This window comes from Dermacentor variabilis, chromosome 3 (genome assembly GCF_050947875.1).
Source record: "Dermacentor variabilis isolate Ectoservices chromosome 3, ASM5094787v1, whole genome shotgun sequence".
NCBI lineage: Eukaryota > Metazoa > Arthropoda > Arachnida > Ixodida > Ixodidae > Dermacentor > Dermacentor variabilis.
Window position 1 is genome coordinate 58,246,899 of NC_134570.1, and position 20,447 is coordinate 58,267,345.

General features: G+C 46.6%; 3 pseudogenes; all 3 read left to right on the forward strand.

The window, feature by feature from the left end:
* The first annotated feature begins 1,290 nt into the window (after positions 1-1,290).
* LOC142574534 (putative ATP-dependent RNA helicase DDX5 pseudogene) lies at positions 1,291-2,882 on the forward strand (annotated as a pseudogene).
* Positions 2,883-4,382: 1,500 nt separating this feature from the next.
* On the forward strand, positions 4,383-5,942 carry LOC142574535 (putative ATP-dependent RNA helicase DDX5 pseudogene; annotated as a pseudogene).
* A 7,645-nt stretch (positions 5,943-13,587) lies between these two features.
* On the forward strand, positions 13,588-15,147 carry LOC142574536 (putative ATP-dependent RNA helicase DDX5 pseudogene; annotated as a pseudogene).
* The last annotated feature ends 5,300 nt before the right edge of the window (positions 15,148-20,447 follow it).

The window sequence follows — 20,447 nt, forward strand, 5'->3', positions numbered from 1 at the left end:
TTGGCCAAGGACCCAAGATCTTCCCGAGGCTGCGATATAATGCCACTAAATCACGTGCTGAGCGTTGTCTCTATGTGTCCTGTCACAGACATTGTAGCAGAATATGCTGTACATCTTCATCAGCGTGGCCACAAGTACATAACGCACTATGAGCTCTTCAAAATTGTATGTATAAAGTGTTTTGTGTACGTGGTACCGAGCCGCTGACGGTAAATCAGCGTTTCAGATGCTCTGGTTGTATTTAATGTGGGCGGGACTTTAAAATGTAGTCATGGGTCAATGTGAAATAAATCTGAAGATTCCAAGTTCGTATCAAACCATGTCACTTTGCAACCGCGGGCTGATATCTGTCTTAGTATGCGGCGCAATTTCGCTTGCGTTAGAGGGAGACCATGTGTGGCGTTATTAACATGCCTTATCTGCTGCAACATTCCCAGGAATATTGCAGTGGCCAGGTATCCATTGAAACGTTGCTGTGCGATTTTCTTCACTTGCCTTGGCGAGTTCTTTAGGTATTTCGTTAACTGACGCCATGATTTGTGAATTGCTGATGTCACTATGAAATGAAGACAAAGCTGCATGGGAGTCACAAAGGATGACCCATTGTTCCCCGTTTTGCAATGAATTTATGTAGTGATTCGTGGCCTCGGTATACCCACTGTCGGATTTCATGTCGTGCTCGTCAGAGCAGCTTCATGACCTTGGCAGTGCCATATTCAGATGGTCGGGCGCAGCAGACCGACTTGCATCTTGGAGGCCAGCACCTAACCATGGCGGCAGAAGGGGCGGAACGTCCGTCATTGCTTTTGATACTGTACCCGCCACGGAGGCGTCGGTACGCACAATTCTAACTGAAAAACCAAAGCGAAGCAGGAATAGCAGCTGATCAAGAACTCGTCTTATTCTTCTTTACCTTTCTTGGTAGAGATTCCCATTAAACTTAAACGAGAGACACAGGTCCCTTTAGCGCCGACATGCATCGGGAAATGGGCTCTGCCGTAATATTTCTTTCTTTCTTTTCTCAAGCATTTAAAGTCTGTTCCAATAAAGTATTTTGCTTTTGCGATCTTTGCTTTTTACTTTTCAACAATTAAATGCAGACGTACATTCTTAGCCGATTGTTGACCACTTAGTGGTAGTGGGCATGCGCCACCGTCTATGACGTCATCATCATCAACAACAACACTCCGACAACGACCGCCTGGCCCTTACGCCGCCGACGCCAGGAATGACACCGTCTTTTGGGACCAAAGCGCGTGAAACATCCCGTTGAAGGCGAGGAACGAAATGATGTGGTTCTGGGATCCACCACTGCATTTAAGAAGAGCGGTGGGAGACTTCCGCGAGAATAAGATTCGTGAAGCGCGGTATGGAGGCAATGCCTACCGGAACAGCCAGGTTGGATGGTTCCTTCGTAAGCCTGACTGGAAAAAGATCCAGTTGCAGCCGCTCGAGAAGAACCTGTACGAGGAGCACCCAGCCACGACAGGCCGGTCGATGGCCAAAGTGAACGCCTACAGAAACGCCAATGGTATATCGGTAAAAGGGAACAACGTGCCGAAACCCATCCTTGCTCTGGAAGAGTCCAACTGCCCGAGCTTCATCGTCAAGAGCATCGAGGCCTCACACGACCGCACTTCGCCCACGTGCATCGAGGCACACTGCTGGCCCATCGCACTCACGTGCAGGAACTTTCTGGGCATCACTGAGACGGGATCACACAAGTCGCTCGCCTACCTCGCACCCGCAGTGATCCATGTCAGTCGGCAGCCGCCCCTCCAACAGGAAGACGGACCTATCGCCGTCGTGTTGGCTCCGACACGAGAGCTGGCCAAGCAGATTCATAACGTAGCCTTAGAATTGTGTGAGTTCGCCGCATTGCTATGCGTGTGCGCCTCGAGCGGGGAGCCCAAGGAATGTCAGTACGAGGAGCTGAAGAAGGGATGCCACATCTGCGTGGCCACGCCTCGACGCCTCATCGACTTCCTCGAAGAAGGCAAGCTGAATCTGCACCGCTGCACGTACCTCATGCTGGACGAGGTAGACCGCATGCTGGCAATGGGTTTCAAGCCCCATGTCCTCAAGATTGCCGAGCTCTGCCGGCCGGACCACCAGACGATAATGTGGATCACATGCTGGCGCAAAGAGCTCAAGCCCTTTGTCGAGGGCCTGCTCTACGACCGCATCGAAATCGAGTTCAGGACGGCGCAGCTGCCCGCTGACGATAGCGTGGAGATGACCGTCGACGTATGCCAGGAGGAAGAGAAGGAAACGAAGCTAGCCGAGCTCTTAGACGACGTCCTCAAAGAGAAGTCAATGAAAGCCGTTGTGTTCACCGACACGAAGAGGAAAGTCGACGAGATTGCATGGAAGCTGCGACTCCGGGGCTGGTCTGCCATCGGCCTTCACGGCAATAAGACGAAAGAGGAGCGCGACTGGATCGTTTCCATGTTCCGGACTGGTACGTCAAGCGTGCTCGTGACGACGGATAAGGTCGCGCAGGACTTGCTCCTCGAGAACGTGTGCTTGGTGGTGAACTACGACTGCCCGGACTGCTCGGAGGTCTACACGCGCAGGTCGAGCCACGTCGCGCGTTCAGGCGAACCAGGCCTGGTTCACACGTTCGTCACTCCGACCCAGCAGCTGTATGCCACAAAACTGATAGCAATTCTGGAGGATGCCAAGCAGCCCGTTAAACCGGAGCTGTACAATACGGCAAAGAAAGCTCGTTCTAAACGACGACGCGTTTGACACCGGCGCTCGGGGAGGTGCCCGGGGTGAGGGCGGCCCAAGGAATGAACTCGGTGTCGTGAAGAAAGCTTTTAAAGTTGCCTGCCTTTGCTTAACTGGTGCAAGAGGCAGCAGCCTGTTTACTAGACTATGCGAAGTGAAAATTATATAACTGTATATAAACTTCAGTCTATTGATTTTAATTGTAATGTTTATGATCTGTATTAACATTGACGTCATATGTAGTAGACATTTATACAGGTATCATTATTACAAGATCGGAATTACTTTCACAGCAAACCTCTGTAGCGACTATTTTGCAACCACTAAATCCGAAAGTCTGACTATTTTCTCCCGTCTGCTATACAAATTGTTGACAATTATGAGACGCGGGAAAACAACCAACGTTTTCGAAGCAATGCCGAAACAAAATGGGTAATTAAACATTATTTCCCGTGCAGCGACGGAGACCTGCACCCGCCGCGGTTGCTTAGTGGCTATGCTGTTGGGCTCCAAAGCACGAGGTCGCGGGATCAAATCCCGGGCACGGCGGCCGCATTACGAAAGGATGGGGGGGGGGGGCGTAGAGGTATTTACACTGCCTCCAGTGTAAATGCCGTGTAAATAGTTTCTGTTGTTTGTGTCTTTCCACACGTAACAATATCTTTACCAAGTCAAGTCTCTCGTCATACCGACCGAAACATCTACGGGATTCATTCACCGGAGGAATTCTACCATCTGGTAACATATGTGCCCCACTTGTACTCCCGATCACTGCTTCTTTGCTCGGCGATTTTCTGAAAGCAATGAGAAGAGCTTCAAACTTCTGTAGCTGCCTCCAGAAAAATGAAGTACTTGAGCCGTTTTGATTTTGCTGCTCTTGCTGAAGAACTCCAAGGCTTTTACTGCATCGCAAATTTCAAGCAAGCGGGCATCTCTTGGTACGAGATGTGGTGCAACGAAACTGGGGACACCCGCCGTGGTTGCTCAGTGGCTATGGTGTTGGGCTGCTGAGTACGAGGTCGCGGGATGGAATAGCAGTGCGTATACGTGCACGGCGTGGGTATCTTGTCATAGGAATTCGGTGATGGTAGCGCACTCATAGTAACCTTTAGACGCCCCTTTTTGACGATGAAATGTTGCTTTTAGCTTTCGGATACCATGTGTGTGCGCTGTAATACATTTCTTGGCTGTATCTGTAGCTCGCGCTTCCTATTGCCACGCACGCTCCGTTGGCCACAGATCTTTCAGCTTTGTTGCCCCCCTGCGTATTAAGCATATCACGTAGGACGTTTGATCTCATTCTCAAGAAATGAAGTGTTTGCTGCGACGGTTTAGCTCATCCACTGATTTTTACTTACTAGCGAACATCATGCTAGATTTTATTCATGTAAATCACGACGTTTTCATTTCAACCAGCATCCCACGGCATGAGAAGGGCGGGCGGTTCTCGGTCCCTTTAACAGGAACATTCAGCGTTAAATGGCCTCTGCTGTGAATGTTCTTCCTTTATCTCTTTTATAGAGCAATTAAAGTCTGTTCCGATAAGGTCTTTTGCTTTTCCGACCTCATTATTTTTGTTTTTCAAGATTTAGATGTAGATGTAAATTCTTGGTCTATTGTTACCACTCAGTGGGTATGCGCCGCAGTCTATGACGTCATCATCATCAACACCAACGCTCCAACGACGACCGCCGGGCCCGTACGCCGCCGACGCCGAAATCATAGAAGACATCCTGTTGAAGGCGGGGAACGAAATGATGTGGTTCTGGCCACCACCACCGCATCTAGCGAGACCCCAAGGAGACTTTCTCTACAATAAGTTTTATAGTTTGCGTAATTCAGCCAATAACTACCGGAACAGCCAGGTTGGGTGGTTTTTACGCAAGCCTGACTGGACAAAGATCAGGCTGCAGCCGCTGGAGAAGAACCTGTACGAGGAACACCCGGCCACGACAAGCCGATCGATGGCCAAAGTGAACGCCTACAGAAATGTCAACGGTATATCGGTGAAAGGCAACAACGTCCCGAAGCCCATCCTTGCTCTGGAAGAGTCCAACTTCCCGGACTTCATTGTCAAAAGCATCGAGGCGTCACGTGACCACGCTTCGCCCACGTGCATCGAGGCACACTGCTGGCCCATCGCCCTCACGAGCAGGAACTTTCTGGGCATCGCGGAGACGGGATCACACAAGACGCTCGCCTACCTCCTGCCGGCAGTCATCCACGTCAGCCGGCAGCCGCCCCTGCAACAGGGAGATGGGCCCATCGCTGTCGTGCTGGCTCCGACACGAGTGCTGGCCAAGCAGATTCACAACGTAGCCTTAGAATTCGGTGAACACGCCGCATTGCGCAGCGTCTGCGCCTCGAGCGGTGAGCCCAAGGAAGGTCAGTACGACGAGCTGAAGAAGGGCTGCCACATCTGCGTGGCCACGCCTCGACGCCTCATCGACTTCCTCGAAGAAGGCAAGCTGAATCTGCACCGCTGCACGTACCTCGTGTTGGACGAGGTGGACCGCATGCTGGCAATTGGTTTCAATCGCCACGTCCTCAAGATTGCCGAGCTCTGCCGGCCGGACCACCAGACGATAATGTGGGTCACATCCTGGCAAAACGAGCTAAGGCCTCTTGTCGATGATCTGCTCTGCGACTACATCGAAATCGAGTTCGGAATGACACAGCTGCCCGCTGAAAACAGCGTGGAAATGACCGCCGACGTGTGCCAAGAGGCAGAGAAGGAAGCGAGGCTGGCCCAGCTCTTGGACGACGTGCTCAAGGAGAAGTCAAACAAAGCCGTTGTCTTCACCGACACAAAGAGGAAGGCAGGCGAGCTTGCGTGGCAACTTCGACTCCGTGGCTGGTCCGCCATCGGCCTTCACGGCATGAAGACGAAAAAGGAGCGCGACTGGATCGTTTCCATGTTCCGGACTGGTGCGTCAAGCGTGCTCGTGACGACGGACAAGGTCGCGCAGGACTTGCTCCTCGAGAACGTGCGTCTGGTGGTGAACTACGACTGCCCGGACTGCTCGGAGGTCTACGCGCGCAGGTCGAGCCACGTCGCGCGCTCAGGTGAACCAGGCCTGGTTCACACGTTCGTCATTCCGACCCAGCAGCTGTATGCCGCAGAACTGATAGCAATTTTGGAGGAGGCCAAGCAGCCCGTTAAACCCGAGCTGTACAATACGGCAAAGAAAGCTCGTGCTAAACAATGACGCGTTTAACACCGGCGGTCGACGAGGTGCCCGGGGTGACGGCGGCCCCGGGAATGAACTCGGTGTCTTGAAGAAAACCTTTAAAATTGCCAGCCTTTGCTCAACTGGTGCTAGAGGCAGTAGTCTTTCTGCTTAGTTTATGCGAAGTGAAAATAATGTTACAGCATATAAACAATATGCATATAAGCATATATTTGTTTTAAGTGTAATTTTTATTATCTCTAATCATAGAAAGATTGTGTACTAATGTGAATAACAAAATTTAAATAAAAAATTTGCGCTGAAGTCGGTTGGAGTTTTCTCACAAAATAATTTATCGGGCTAGGGGAGTTCTAGCACGCTCTTTAGACGCGCTAGAGGAAAAAAACTTCGCGGTACATGCCAGTGCTGCCACGAAAGATGAAGTTAAATATTTCTGTAGTTGTTGCAGTGATACTACACTTTTGGTAAAAAAAAGAGTCTACAATGGCCTCCAGTTAGGAGGTCCTGGTAGCTCCTCAGGATTAAATAAAGTTCGTTGTCTGTCTCTCTGTCTGTCTGCTCCGTCCTTTAAGTCCACAAAACCCCCACAACAAAAAAGTGCGAAAAATTGCAACATAGATGTCATTAACTCGCGTTTGTTCCCTCACCCAATCTGCCCTTTTCTTATCCTTTAACTTTACACGCATCATTCTTCTTTCCATAAAGTGTTGCGTGGTTCTCAATTTAAGTACAACCCTGTTCGTAAGCCTCCAGGTTTCTGCCCCGTAGGTGATTACTGGTAAGACACAGCTGTTATACACTTTTCTTTTGAGGGATAATGGCAACCTGCAGTTCATGACCTGAGAATGCCTGCCAAACACACCCCAGCCCATTCTTATTCTTCTGATCATTTCAGTCTCATGATCCGGATCTGCAGTCACTACCTGCCCTAAGTAAGCAACTATAATATGGATAGAATCCAACATGACCTCAAGAGCGGAAAAAGCATAAAAGCAGTGAAGAAGAAACTAGGAATAGACAAAAATCAGATGTACACGTTAAGAGACAAAGCCGGCAATGTCATCACTAATATGGATGAGATAGTTCAAGTGGCTGAGGAGTTTCATATAGTTTATATCGTTTATATAGTACCAGTGACACCCACAACGGTAATGGAAGAGAGAGTAGTCTAGAGGAATTTGAAATCCCGCAAGTAACGTCGGAAGAAAGCCTTGGGAGCTATGCAAAGGGGGAAGGCAGCTGGGGAGGGTCAAGTAACAGCAGATTTGTTGAAGAATGGTGGGCAGATTGTTGCAGAAAAACTCGCCACACTGTATGCGCGATGCCTCATGACCTCGAGCGTACCGGAATCTTGGAAGAATGCCAACATAATCTCAATCCTAAGAAAGAGTACGCCAAAGACATGGAAAATTATAGACCGATCAGCTTACTGTTCGTTGCCTACAAAGTATTTACTAGGCTAATCGCAAATAGAATGAGGAACTCCTTGCTACTTTTGTCAACCAAAGGACCAGGCGGGATTTCGTAAAGGCTACTCAACAATAGACCATATTCACACTATCAATCAGATGATAGAGAAATGTGCGGAATATAACCAACCCTTATATAGAGCTCTCAATGATTACGAGAAAGCGTTTGATTCAGTCGGAACCTCAGCAGTCATACAAGCATTACAGAATTACATTACAGGGTGTAGACGAGCCTTATGTAAAAATACTGAAAGATGTCTACAGCGGCCCCACAGCCACCGTAGTCATCCATAAAGAAAGCAACAAAATACAAATACAGAAGGGCATCAGGCAGGGAGATACGATCTCTTCAATGCTATTCACACTGTGTTTACAGGAGGTAATCAGAGACCTGGATTGGGAAGAATTGGTGATAAGAGGTAATGGAGAATACCTTAGTAATTTGCGATTCGCTGATGATATTGCCTTGCTTAGTAACTCAGGGGACCAATTGCAATGCATGCTCTCTGGCCTGGAGAAGCAAATCAGAAGGGTGGGTCTAAAAATTATTCTGCAGAAACCTAAAGTAATGTTTAACAGCATCGGAAGAGAACAGCAGTTTACGATAGGTAGTGAGGCACTGGAATTGGCAAGTGCATAGCTGCCACCTAAGCGGCTGCAGACGGATGAACAGTGACTCCTTGTTACAGCGAATTTGTTTTATTGTCAAATATTGATTCATGGTTTTGTTGTTTAGCGAAATGGCGGAAACCACTCTGGGTGAGCGGTCACCAGTCTGGCGGTGAAAATACTTATTATCGTTATTTATTCTTGAGGAAAAGCGAAACTATCTTCAGTATGTGAAGTAAAATGTGTACTGCGACAGATATCAAGGCTCAAACATTTATATAATGCAGTACACATTATGTGAGCATAAAAGGTAAACAGAACAATGTTGGCAATGAATTATTTTTTGTCTCTCGCAGAAAATTGCAGAGGGCTTATGGACTTTAACGTTCCTGTTGCTATAAACTAGCACGGTAACCCCAAAGGAAGGAACTGCTGGTGGAGTCGAATTTTATATTTATATTGTTTATATTACATGTTCTATAGTGTTCAGTATTATGAGTAATATGAAAGGTGGCGCAGACCCAGTGACACATACCGAGTGACCAAAGTTGGCTTCAAAAGGTTACTTGAAGAGCAGCAAAGAACCAATGGCAAAAACCTAGTGATTTTAATTGCCGTGGATATGGTTATGAGGATTTGGGGAATTCGACGCGCCATTGCGCGGGCACATTAAAGAGCAGAACATACCCAGTGTCACACACCCAGGGGCACTCGTTCGTTGGATAGGGGATTTTCAATCCAGATCCGTCAGCCCAGCAGCCCGTTGCTGACTTTGCAGCAAATTCCAGGAAGGTTTTTAAACATTTAGCAGCGTGTCAATAGTAACCTAGCTGCGAGTAGCCTGTCAACAGACATCAAAAACATCAGAGACTTAGGGCCAACACGCACTTACGTATGTCAAGTTTAGTTGGTGCAATATTACTCGCGCATACCACTCAATTGCGTTTACAGATATGTTCACGGAAAGTAACCAAACAGTCCTGGAATGCACTTCCACACGTTCATCCAGCCGCTGCAGTAAGGCTCATTGAAGCTCTGGCATTAATTAACGTGACAGCGTTAAGGGCCCCAGTCGCAGGAAATCCGGTGTCGGCGTCGGCGGAGTTTTCTCTGAGCGAAAATTTCCGTACATGATTAGGTACACGCACGATCCATGCCTTGCTATATTGCATGCGGTATGTGCGGGTTATATTGCCACACCAGTCCATCACTGAAGTTGCTCATATCCTGTCTTAGATTCTTGCTAGTGGTATTCCTCGGAATTTTGAGAATGAGAGTCCAGAAACAAATGTCATGAAAGAAAACACCGACAGCGCATGCTTGTTATGTTAAATTTTCTCAGACTTAAATATTAAAAGTGCGAAGCATTAACGTAAACCTGCAAATGATGTAATTTTTTGGAGGGTCTGTGCACTACGTCCGGGATCGTCCCACGCAAAAGGCCGCGTTTCTAGCCCGCCATCGTTGATGGCTTTGGCCGCCAGCGTTTCCCGGTAAACATTGCAGTCACTTAAGCCGCAGTTGCTAGGAAGCATAAGACGCAGTTGGGAATCCTTGAAATCTATAGCGTTCCACTCTTAAAGACGAAGCTTAAAAGGAAGCTTTAGCTCGGGTGCAACTGTCTAAATACATGTACAAGGAGAATTCATTTTTCGTGGCAACCACAGCACCAAATTTGACGACGTTTGTAGCAATTAAAATAAAAACTTAAAACGCAGCGACTGTTGGCTTCGAATCTTAGATTTAGGTCGTCAATATTCTATTAAAGATTGGCAAAATTCGAAAATTTTCAAACAACAAAACTATCAAGTTCAGAACTCCGTAACTCAGCAACGAAAAATTATTATACAATTCTGTGAATTGCATATCATAGTACATCTAAAGTTATGCAGGGACAGAGGTCGCCTTATTTCAATTTGGAGAACACCGCGCACTTGAGGTCGATGTCATGGGTACGGCTCCCGCAGGTGGCAAACTTGCCTTTTTCTATCACTTTCATTCCTTCTTACTTCTAACAAAGCGAAGCCTTTGGCAAAGTTTTACCACACTTATTATTTACTATATAGTCACAAAACAAGGAAAGAATTTTCCCTCAGATTCGCTTGGTTTCCTTTCCTATCAAAAAATCTCATTTGACACGTATGCCATATATCCAACAATCTTGTATGATCATATGAGATAAGATGTTTGGTATGTATTCGCATATGGTCATACGAGATTACTGGATATGTGGTATACGTATCATATATTTCTTGATAGGGAATTGACGGAGAATGCGGGAGATGGAAATTCAAGACGATGAGCAAAACGTGAACAAGGTGAATGCAGGAGCCAACGTTTCGACAAGTGGACTTGTCTTCTTCAAGGCAGCCTTGAAGAAGACAAGTCCACTTGTCGAAACGTTGGCTCCTGCATTCACCTTGTTCACGTTTTGCTCATCGTCTTCATAGGGAATTGACACTTGAATTGGTTTAGTCGATCTTAAAGGAATGCCTTTCTTCACCTTCTTCCTCTGTTTTCGCCCTTCGCCAAAGTGCCGAACGATTGAGTACGGTCCCCCGATTCGGCACCACCGATACGTGACGCATGTCATCCACGCGGATCTCCACGGGTAGCGCCGGCCCGCGAAGCCACGGACCTCAGCATAGCGCCCTCCTGCACTGCTCACTCCTAAGAGGTGTAAGCAGGACCTCAGGACGTGGACCTATGTGAGTGCGACTTCGACCAGGGACCGCAACTGGCCACGCGGGTCTGGAAACGCTGCGAGCGACGTGTGACAGCAAGTTGCGGCGACGCGGAGACTCCTCGGAGCCCTCGGCGTCACAGCCGAGAGATCATGAGCTCGAAACATCTGGTGACCACGCGACGCACTGCGAAGCGTAAAATAAAGACCTGCGATCTTTGTGAAATTATTTATTGCCGAAGCTGAGAAGCCATGTGTAAATTTCTCATTCTTTTTTTTCCGCTGGAACTAAATGCATGATAGTTGACTCGCGAAAAGTCTGTAGACGTTTCTTCTGTTCATATAAAACTTCACGCCAACCTGTTCGAGAGCAGTGGTTCCTTCACTTGGTGTAGTAGTAGGCTATCATCTACACTGGAATGACACCATTGACGTCATACGTAGTAGACATTTAAACAGGTATCATTATTTATTGCAAGATCGGAATTACTTTCACGGCGAACCTCTGTAGCGACTATTTTGCAACCACTAAATCCTAAAGTCTGACTATTTTCTCCCGTCTGCTAAACAAATTGTTGCCAATTATGAGACGCAGGAAAACAACCAAAAGTTTTCGAAGCAACGCCGAAACAAAATGGGTAATGTAAACATTGTTTCCCGTCCAGCGACAGAGACCTGCACGCGCCGTGGTTGCTTAGTGGCTATGGTGTTGGGCTCGAAAGCACGAGGTCGCGTGATCAAATCCCGGGCACGGCGGCCGCATTACGATAGGAGGGGGGGGGAGGGGGAAGTATTTACACTGACTCCAGCGTAAATGCCATGTAAATAGTTTCTATTGTTTGTGTCTTTCCACACGTAACAATATCTTTACCAAGTCAAGTCTCTCGTCAGACCGACCGAAACATCTACGGGATTCATTCACCGGAGGAATTCTACCATGTGGTAACATATGTGCCCCACTTGTACTCCCTCACTGCTTCTTTGGCTCGGCGATTTTCTGAAAGCAATGAGAAGAGCTTCAAACTTCTGTAGCTGCCTCCAGCAAAAATGAAGTACTTGAGCCGTTTTGAGTTTGCTGCTCTTGCTGAAGAACTCCAAGGCTTTTACTGCATCACAAATTTCAAGCAAGCGGGCATCTCTTGGTACGAGATGTGGTCCAACGAAACTGGGGACACCCGCCGTGTTGGCTCAGTGGCTGTTATGTTGGGCTGCTGAGTGCGAGGTCGCGGGATCGAATCCCGGCCACGCAGGCCGCATTTCGATTGGGGCTAAATGCGAAAGCACCCGCGTGCTCAGATTTAGGTGCACGTTAAAGAACCCCAGGTGGTCGAAATTTCGCGAGTCCTCCACTACGGCGTGTCTCATAATCAGAAAGTGGTTTTGACACGCAAAACCCCATAATTTAGTTTTTTAAGTTTGTTTTCCTTTTTATTTTTTTAAGGGGTTTGCTAATGCAGGCGTTTCCGTGATTTATTGATATACGATGTATATAATGTTTTCACACTATTTCATTCATTAGTTACTTAGAGGACGTAAAAACTCGCTATAATAGATAGCAGTACGGAAAAGGCATGATAACGGAAGGAAATAAGGACGTTCTTTGTCACGCTTTTTCCGACACGCATGACATTGAGCAAAACAAACACATGAAGGGGACACTATGCCTAGTACTTCTGTATTTCGGATCCCGTCATTATTTACATGATTTGGGAGGAAGGTGTGAGTTGTGCAACTACTAAATAGCGTGAAAAAACACAACATATGCGGGACATTCGCAATAATGGAGGCCGCGAGGCTCTCGCTTCAACTTTATATACGGATAAGGAAGCCAATTGGAGATTAATTACAACGAAATTACTTAAGCCTAACGAATATTGACCTAATTAGGCTCTCAGGAGTAATTTAAGGTAAAATATTGTCTCATCAATAATTATTAAGGGCACTCGGGATTAAATAAGCCTAATTAATGATCTATTAATGCAGAAAACATCGTACTAACATCACTAATTAAACCTGCATATTGAAGTAAATATTTAAAAAAATAATCAATCATGTAAACGTCGTACGACCCGGCGGGTTCGCATACGTCAGAAACGTATGTGTAAGAAATGAAAAAATGGGAAGTATTTTTTCGCACTCTATGACATGTCCCACTAACGAGTTTCTGGCGTCATATATTTTTTGAAGTATCGGGATGCATGTTTCCAGAAAAGAACGCTGCTAAACCAAGCGGCGCCACCATCCGGATTATACGCTTAGTGTGAATTGGGCTTGTGGTTGTCTGCTGGGTAGCAGTGTGTATACGTGTACGGCGTGGGAATATTGAAATTCCAGTTCAGTGGTGGTAGCGCACTCATAGAAACCTTTAGACGCCCCTTTTTAACGATGAACTGTAGCTTTTAGCTTTCGGATACCATGTGTGTGCGCTGTAATACATTTCCTGTCTGTATCTGTAGCTCGCGCTTCCTATTACCACGCACGCTCCGTTGGCCACAGATCTTTCAGCTTTGTTGCCCCTCCGCGCATTAAGCATATCACGTAGGGCGTTTGTTCTCATTCTCAAGAAATGAAGTGTTTGCTGCGACTCTTTAGCTCATCCACTGATTCTTACTTACTAGAGAAAATCATGCTAGGTTTTATTCATGTAAATCACGACGTTTTCGTTTCAACCAGCATCCCACGACATGAGAAGGGCGGACGGTTCTCGTTCCCTTTAACAGAAACATTCAGCGTGAAATGGGCGCTGCTGCGAATTTTCTTCCTTTATTTCTTTTATCGAGCAATTAAAGTCTGTTCCGATAACGTATTTTCCTTTTCCGACCTCATTTTGTTTTTCAAGATTTAGATGCAGATGTAAATTCTTGGTCTATTGTTACCACTCAGTGGGTATGCGCCGCAGTCTATGACGTCATCATCATCAACACCAACGCTCCAACGACGACCGCCGGGCCCGTACGCCGCCGACGCCGAAATCATAGAAGACATCCTGTTGAAGGCGGGGAAAGAAATGATGTGGTTCTGGCCACCACCACCGCGTCTAGCGAGACCCCAAGGCGACTTTCTCTACAATAAGCTTTATAGTTTGCGTAATTCAGCCAATAACTACCGGAACAGCCAGGTTGGGTGGTTTTTACGCAAGCCTGACTGGACAAAGATCAGGCTGCAGCCGTTGGAGAAGAACCTGTACGAGGAACACCCGGCCACGACAAGCCGGTCGATGGCCAAAGTGAACGCCTACAGAAATGTCAACGGTATATTGGTGAACGGTAACAACGTCCCGAAGCCCATCCTTGCTCTGGAAGAGTCCAACTTCCCGGACTTCATTGTCAAGAGCATCGAGGCCTCACGTGACCACGCTTCGCCCACGTGCATCGAGGCACACTGCTGGCCCATCGCCCTCACGTGCAGGAACTTTCTGGGCATCGCGGAGACGGGATCACACAAGACGCTCGCCTACCTCCTACCGGCAGTCATCCACGTCAGCCGGCAGCCGCCCCTGCAACAGGAAGATGGGCCCATCGCTGTCGTGCTGGCTCCGACACGAGTGCTGGCCAAGCAGATTCACAACGTAGCCTTAGAATTCGGTGAACACGCCGCATTGCGCAGCGTCTGCGCCTCGAGCGGTGAGCCCAAGGAAGGTCAGTACGACGAGCTGAAAAAGGGCTGCCACATCTGCGTGGCCACGCCTCGACGTCTCATCGACTTCCTCGAAGAAGGCAAGCTGAATCTGCACCGCTGCACGTACCTCGTGCTGGACGAGGTAGACCGCATGCTTTCAATTGGTTTCAATCGCCATGTCCTCAAGATTGCCGAGCTCTGCCGGCCGGACCACCAGACGATAATGTGGGTCACATCCTGGCAAAACGAGCTCAGGCCCTTTGTCGACGATCTGCTCTACGACTACATCGAAATCGAGTTCGGAATGACACAGCTGCCCGCTGAAAACAGCGTGGAAATGACCGCCGACGTGTGCCAAGAGGCAGAGAAGGAAGCGAGGCTGGCCCAGCTCTTGGACGACGTGCTCAAGGAGAGGTCAAACAAAGCCGTTGTCTTCACCGACACGAAGAGGAAGGCAGACGAGCTTGCGTGGCAACTGCGACTCCGTGGCTGGTCCGCCATCGGCCTTCACGGCATGAAGACGAAAAAGGAGCGCGACTGGATCGTTTCCATGTTCCGGACTGGTGCGTCAAGCGTGCTCGTGACGACGGACAAGGTCGCGCAGGACTTGCTCCTCGAGAACGTGTGCTTGGTGGTGAACTACGACCGCCCGGACTGCTCGGAGCTCTACGCGCGCAGGTCGAGCCACGTCGCGCGCTCAGGTGAACCAGGCCTGGTTCACACGTTCATCATTCCGACCCAGCAGCTGTATGCCGCAGAACTGATAGCAATATTGGAGGAGGCCAAGCAGCCCGTTAAACCCGAGCTGTACGATACGGCAAAGAAAGCTCGTGCTAAACGATGACGCGTTTAACACCGGCGGTCGACGAGGTGCCCGGGGTGCCGGCGGCCCAGGGAATGAACTCCGTGTCTTGAAGAAAACCTTTAAAATTGCCAGCCTTTGCTCAACTGGTGCTAGAGGCAGTAGTCTTTCTGCTTAGCTTATGCGAAGTGAAAATTATGTTACAGCATATAAACTTCAGTCTTTTTGTTATAAGTGTAATTTTTATTATCTCTAATCATAGAAAGATTGTGTACTAATGTGAATAACAAAATTTAAATAAAAAATTTGCGCTGAAGTCGGTTGGAGTTTTCTCACAAAATAATTTATCGGGCTAGGGGAGTTCTAGCACGCTTGTTAAACGCGCTAGAGGAAAAAAACTTCGCGATACATGCCAGTGCTGCCACGAAAGATGAAGTTAAATATTTCTGTAGTGGTTGCAGTGATACTACACTTTTGGTAAAAAAAGAGTCTACAATGGCCTCCAGTTAGGAGGTCCTGGTAGCTCCTCAGGATTAAATAAAGTTCGTTGTCTGTCTCTCTGTCTGTCTGCTCCGTCCTTTAAGTCCACAAAACCCCCACAACAAAAAAGTGCGAAAAATTGCAACATAGATGTCATTAACTCGCGTTTGTTCCCTCACCCAATCTGCCCTTTTCTTAAACTTTAACTTTACACACATCATTCTTCTTTCCATAGAGTGTTGCGTGGTTCTCAATTTAAGTACAACCCTGTTCGTAAGCCTCCAGGTTTCTGCCCCGTTAGTGATTACTGGTAAGACACAGCTGTTATACACTTTTCTTTTGAGGGATAATGGCAACCTCCAGTTCATGACCTGAGAATGCCTGCCAAACACACCTCAGCCCATTCTTATTCTTCTGATCATTTCAGTCTCATGATCCGGATCTGCAGTCACTACCTGCCCTAAGTAAGCAACTATAATATGGATAGAATGCAACATGACCTCAGGAGCGGAGGAAGCATAAAAGCAGTGAAGACGAAACTAGGAATAGACAAAAATCAGATGTTTACGTTAAGAGACAAAGCCGGCAATATCATCACTAATATGGTTGAGATAGTTCAAGTGGCTGAGGAGTTCCATATATTTTATATAGTTTATGTAGTACCATTGACACCCACAACGGTAATGGAAGATAGAATAGTCTAGAGGAATTTGAAATCCCGCAAGTAACGTCGGAAGAAAGCCTTGGGAGCTATGCAAAGGGGGAAGGCAGCTGGGGAGGATCAAGTAACAGCAGATTTGTTGAAGGATGGTGGGCAGATTGTTGCAGAAAAACTCGCCACCCTGTATGCGCAATGCCTCATGACCTCGAGCGTACCGGAATCTTGGAAGAATGCCAACATAATCTTAATCCTAAGAAAGAGTACGCCAAAGACATGAAAAATTATAGACCGATCAGCTTACTGTCCGTTGCCTACAAAGTATTTACTAGGCTAATCGCAAATAGAATGAGGAACTCCTTGCTACTTTTGTCAACCAAAGGACCAGGCGGGATTTCGTAAAGGCTACTCAACAATAGACCATATTCACACTATCAATCAGATGATAGAGAAATGTGCGGAATATAACCAACCCTTATATAGAACTCTCAATGATTACGAGAAAGCGTTTGATTCAGTCGGAACCTCAGCAGTCATACAAGCATTACAGAATCAGGGTGTAGACGAGCCTTATGTGAAAATACTGAAAGATATATACAGCGGCCCCACAGCCACCGTAGTCATCCATAAAGAAAGCAACACAATACAAATAAAGAAGGGCATCAGGCAGGGAGATACGATCTTTTCAATGCTATTCACAGTATGTTTACAGGAGGTAATCAGAGACCTGGATTGGGAAGAATTGGTGATAAGAGATAATGGAGAATACCTTAGTAATTTGCGATTCGCTGATGACATTGCCTTCCTTAGTAACTCAGGGGACCAATTGCAATGCATGCTCTCTGGCCTGGAGAGGCAAATCAGAAGGGTGGGTCTAAAAATTATTCTGCAGAAACCTAAAGCAATGTTTAACAGTCTCGGAAGAGAACAGCAGTTTACGATAGGTAGTGAGGCACTGGAATTGGCAAGTGCATAGCTGCCACCTAAGCGGCTGCAGACGGATGAACAGTGACTTCTTGCTACAGCGAATTTGTTTTATTGTCAAATATTGATTCATGATTTTGTTGTTTAGCGAAATGGCGGAAACCACTCTGGGTGAGCGGTCACCAGTCTGGCGGTGAAAATACTTATTATCGTTATTTATTCTTGAGGAAAAAGCGAAACTATCTTCATTATGTGAAGTAAAATGTGTACTGCGACAGATATCAAGGCTCAAACATTTATATAATGCAGTACACATTATGTGAGCATAAAAGGTCAACAGAACAATGTTGGCAATGAATTATTTTTTGTCTCTCGCAGAAAATTGCAGAGGGCTTATGGACTTTAACGTTCCTGTTGCTATAAACTAGTACGGTAACCCCAAAGGAAGGAACTACTGGTGGAGTCGAATTTTATATTTATATTGTTTATATTACATGTTCTATAGTGTTCAGTATTATGAGTAATATGAAAGGTGGCGCAGACCCAGTGACACATACCGAGTGACCAAAGTTGGCATCAAAAGGTTAATTGAAGAGCAGCAAACACCCAATGGCAAATACCCAGTGATTTTAATTGCCGTGGATATGGTTATGAGGATTTGGGGAATTCGACGCGCCATTGCGCGGGGGCATTGAAGAGCAGAACATACCCAGTGTCACACACCCAGGAACACTCGTTCGTTGGATAGTGGATTTTCAATCCAGATCCGTCAGCCCAGCAGCCCGTTGCTGACTTTGCAACAAATTCCAGGAAGGTTTTTAAACATTTAGCAGCGTGTCAATAGTAACCTAGCTGCGAGTAGCCTGTCAACAGACATCAAAAACATCAGAGACTTAGGGCCAACACGCACTTACGAATGTCAAGTTTAGCTGGTGCAATATTACTTGCGCATACCACTCAATTGCGTTTACAGATATGTTCACGGAAAGTGACCAAATAGTCCTGGAATGCACTCCCACACGTTCATCCAGCCACTGCAGTGAGGCTCATTGAAGCTCTGGCATTAATTAACGTGACAGCGTTAAGGGCCCCAATCGCAGAACATCCGGTGTCGGCGTCGTCGGAGTTTTCTCTGAGCGAAAATTTCCCTACATAATTAGGTATACGCACGATTCATGCCGTGCTATATTGCATGCGGTATATGAGGGTTATATTGCCACACCAGTCCATCACTGAAGTTGCTCATATCCTGTCTTAGATTCTTGCTAGTGGTACTCCTCGTAATTTTGTGAAGGAGAGACCGGAAACAAATGTCACGAAAGAAAACACCGACAGCGCATGCTTGTTATGTTACATCTTCTCAGACTTAAATATTAAAAGTGCGAAGCATTAACGCAAACCTGCAAATGACGTAATTTTTTGAAGGGGCTGTGCACTACGTCCGGAATCGTCCCACGTAAGAGGCCGCGTTTCTACCAGGAAGCTCGCCATCGTTGATGGCTTTGGCTACTCCTTTTCACATAAGGGTGTTTATGAAAAGAATATATCATAACAAAAGTAGTGAAATCATAACAACAGAATTTCCGGTAACAAGCACACTAATGCCACATTAAAGCTGAAAGACAACTCCAAATCATAAAAACCAAAAGTCCAGCCACGTAAGTAGACTAATGCCACACTAGAACTGAAAGTAGACTGAGAAACATAGCAACACAAAGTCCGGTCATTTAGCTAGACTAAAGTAAGGGCACATAAGAAATCACGGATTAACTTCTTATCAATTTATAAAAAGGCAGGCATTGGATTGGCTTAAGTCGGGTAGAAAAACACAAGAGTGCGCTATCGCATTTAAACCCCCCCCCCCCATTCTACTCATTACTTTCCGAAAATATTGCTCGCTTCTAGAAATCTTTGAAGCGGCAGTAACGCTCGTCTTCGCAATGAGTATGTTGGCCAAGGACCCAAGATCTTCCCGAGGCTGCGATATAATGCCACTAAATCACGTGCTGAGCGTTGTCTCTATGTGTCTTGTCGCAGACATTGTAGCAGAATATGCTGTACATCTTCATCAGCGTGCCACAAGTACATAACGCACTATGAGCTCTTGAAATTGTATGTAGAAAGTGTTTTGTGTACGTGGTACCGAGCCGCAGACGGTAAATCAGCGTTTCAGAGGCTCTGGTTGTATTTAATGTGGGCGGGACTTTAAAATGTAGTCATGGGTCAATGTGAAATAAATCTGAAGATTCCAAGTTCGTATCAAACCGTGTCACTTTGCAACCACGGGCTGATATCTGTCTTAGTATGCGGTGCAATTTCGCTTGCGTTAGAGGGAGACCATGTGTGGCGTTATTAACATGCCTTATCTGCTGCAACATTCCCAGGAATATTGCAGTGGCCAGGTATCCATTGAAACGTTGCTGTGCGATTTTCTTCACTTGCCTTTGCGAGTTCTTTAGGTATTTCGTTAACTGACGCCATGATTTGTGAATTGCTGATGTCACTATGAAATGAAAACAAAGCTGCATGCGAGTCACAAAGGATGACCCATTGTTCCCCGTTTTGCAATGAATTTATGTAGTGAAACAAAGACAGTATTGCAAAAAAACTCTCCTGTGGTTGATGCTGTCGGATGAGATATTTTACACTTTTGTATTTGGTTCCATTCTGGAATGACAAAGGCAGCTGTAGGAGAATTTATTTGGCACTATCCATCTGTATACGCTTGAATATAGGCAGGGTATCGATAGTATATTTGGTATAACGCCAGTTGTTGTTCTGATAGCATTAACGTATATCGTTTGCGTATAATTCCCTCACTCGAAAGTTCAATTTTTGCGGCTACGAGTCGCCATGGAGGGTAAGAGATCGCTGAAAACTGCAATTCGTGATGAGGTAATAGATATTTCTGCACCTGAATCAGCGAATTGATGTTCGCCCTGTGTCTGTCAATTAGTGCACTTGCTAGTGGGTGCCTTTTGCGCTGCACTGAGACGCCAATGTAGTGTCGACAGGTTTCAACCATCCTCATAAAAGGAAATGGAGGATGACGTGCTTCTGCAATTACTGAGGAACTTGAATTTGCTCGAGGAATGCCTGAGCATACTCTAAGGCTCCTAGCTATTAATCGTTTGAATCTCTCTTCAGATGAGCGGGAGATTCCATGCAGAACAGGTGAAGAATATGCTATCTTTTGCTTTCATCTATATTTTAAGTAAATATGAAACCGACCCTCCCTTTGTAGTACCTGCAACGCGGCGAAGAACCTTTAATAATGAGT